This window comes from Solanum pennellii, chromosome 9 (genome assembly GCF_001406875.1).
Source record: "Solanum pennellii chromosome 9, SPENNV200".
In the NCBI taxonomy this organism is placed as follows: Eukaryota; Viridiplantae; Streptophyta; class Magnoliopsida; order Solanales; family Solanaceae; genus Solanum; species Solanum pennellii.
Window position 1 is genome coordinate 40628472 of NC_028645.1, and position 3347 is coordinate 40631818.

The following is a 3347-nucleotide window of genomic DNA, read 5'->3' on the forward strand; positions in this document are numbered from 1 at the left end:
AATCACGGATCTTGAATTCTAATTAAGGTAATGAACATTTATTCTCGTTAACGATTTATGTGTATTTTTATGTTATAAAATTTATTCTCATGGATGATTTAGTATATAGCAGGTATATATAGCTTACTAATATTGCATTAGAATTGTTGCAAATAGCAGGTAATAACCGTTGCAATAGGCATTAAGCAACAGTTCTACAATTGTTTAAAATTGTTGCAATATCCCTATAACAACCGTCGCAATTGAGTGAAATGGTGTGTTGAATCAAAAAAAAACTGTAGCCATAGCCTTAACAGAACTGATGCATAAACCTCTATTACGACGGTTAAAAACTGTACCAATACGTACATAACCGTTGGCAATTAATTCAAATGATAACCGTGGCAATAGGTGAACGTATGGCTACGGTTATATGAACTGTCGCACAGAACCGTAGCAACAGCTCTATTGCTACGCGATCTGTTGTAGCGTTTGGTGTAACCGTAGCCTTAGACCTATGGCTACGGTAGTAACGTCAATTGCAACGATAGATGAACCGTGGCAGTAGACCAAATTTCTAGTAGTGTTGTCAATAGTAGAACTTGGACACATCCCATGTAGGCACATGGTTAAGGAATATGAAAGGCATGCTTTGTAATCTAGTCTCATTCTTCAACTAGAACTACTTCGCTTACCATACTCACTCAGTGTTAGCCTTCGTTCTCATAGATTAAATCACATTAAGGTTCATACAAAAGGGTTCCATATCAAGTTCATAACCCAATTACATTTACCCTACCAAAGAAAGGTCCACTAGGGATACCTCACTATGGCGACAAGAAGCTCATCATGACGTTCCTAAGGATTGATATGATGTCCTTCAAGCCAATAAACCTTAAGTCCATCAATTATTACATGAAGGATACCATTACGACTTTCCACTTCAAGTTTCATAACCTTACCACTAGGTTCAAGGTTTCACATAAAGGACGCTCTTATCATTATTCAACGTATCACCTATCATTAATTCATTCAAGACTAAGACACTTTAGCTTCCTAAGTCATGAAATCTTATATTCACTATCATACATGCATCAAGTAAGGAACACAGGTCTAGCAAAATAAAACACTTCATGACTTTGCTTTAGCACATATTAGATGTCATTCTAGAAGCACATAAGGACAACGATTATAATATTAATGTCATACTACAAACTACTCTATCATTATCAATATAACCATTATATACTCATATAGCAAAGTAGGAACAATCATGGATTCAACTCTAAGACTACACACAACACATAGTCGTTAGTCTAACATGATCACCCAGATATCATCAATACAAGAACACATACTTTCACATTACTTCACTTATAGGTACACATGATCATAATTCACATAATAAACTACACTAATCAACAAATCCTAAAGTAGTGTCGAGAAGGCCATAATCATCATAATATTTAAAATAACCCGACAAGGCCACATTAATTCACCTAACACCGCCACCATAAGTGGACCATACCAATCACAACATAATTGAAGTCTAATTAACATTAAATAATGATAAGTAGGGAAGAACCATCAATCCATCACCAACACTTCAATCCAATGTCAAATCACCCAATTCAACATCACATGGCCCTTACCATGGCCATGAACATCAATTCAATACATAAACTATAATACTCAATGAAATGTAAGTCAATTAAATATAGATTTATCAATCTAAAACAACTTATATAATAATTGAGGTACAATTCTTACATCATTAGGAAGACCATAAGAAACTACACATTAATTCATAAGCATTAAACCAATATCAAGTAACCCATAAATTAGTCAAAAAGTAGGGTTCATCAATTACATGGTTTCATAGGTAATTTTATGTTAAAATCATAAATAAAATAACAATTCAATCCATAATCAAAGTTCAAAAACCATCAATGCAAGAACCCATGGTAGATCATGAAAAAGGTCAAGTTCAACTTTGAAATCTTCAGAAAACATCTTCGAAAGTTGGGCTCCTTGATGAAACGAGTTTCAAGGATAAAAAAACCATACCTAAACAATAGTAATACTCCAATTTTATGAAGAATAAAAAATAAAATCTCCAATCTAAGTTCTTCTTTGAATTTTATCTTCAATGGATTCTTAAGGAATTTCTAAGGGATTTTGGGGTTTTGATTTTGATGAATGAAATCTTCTATGTGTTAAAAACTTAAATACACATTTTAAAATACCCAAAAGACACCTTAGGAACCTCAAATGCTCTTATTTGGATGTGGGGTGAATTTACAAGTTCAACCCTCAACCTACAGTGAACCTCTACGCAGGGACAATGCCATCGACGGACAGCCACCAACGGAGCGTCCTGTTGGTCCGTGGTCTGCAAATGAGGCTGGTCCTTGGCTGATCTTCACCAACGACTAACTCCCAATAGACTATCCACCACCAATGGGGCGTCGACTGGCCCACTGGGCGTCGATTGCCAACTGTTGGTTGGGCCGTCTTGGGCAGTCTTGGAGACACCATGAAGGGTCCTTCCTCAAGTACCTTTTGTTGGTCCTTGGGAAAATTTCCGGGAAGATTCCAAACCAAACATGACCGTATAAAATTTTAGTACCTATTATGAATTTCATCCAAAACGAACACGTAAAACTAGATAAAACATGCCTAGACACACAAGGTCATTTCACGGCACATCTTTCGTAAGACGGCCAAATTCATTGACTAATGGACCGTCCTATTGAACTGTGTTCTTGGAATGAGGCTGGTATTTGTCCTCTTCCCTCCCATGTATAAGTCCCAATTGACGAGACCGAACCAACGGGGCGTCGATTGACCCACTGGGCATCAATTGCCTCTGTGGTTTGGGCTGTCTTGGGCAGCCTTGGCACAGACTTTGGGTCCTTCCTCAAGGACCCTTGGATGGTCCTTGGGGATACTTTCATAGATGTTTCAAACCCAAACATGACCGTATATGAGTTTAGGACCTCTTACATGAATTTCATCAAAAACAAACACGTAAAACTCTAGGAAACATTCCTAGACACACAAGGTCATTTCAAGGCACATCTTTCGAACATCGTGGACGTTTTTGGACGTTTGACCTCCAAACTTCACAAAACTTGACACACTGCATATTTATAGCATAATAATTCATTTAAGGACTTCACAATGCACCTAGGTCGTCGAACGTCTTGGTCGTCCCTTGACGTTTGGCTTCCAATGCACCTAAACTCTTAGATACTGTCTCTATACAACATAATAGACAATTTAGGACCTTATGCCATAATGAAAAAAAATTAGGATCTAGTTCACCTAAGTAATTTTCTGGATTATATATAAACACTAGAGAAACA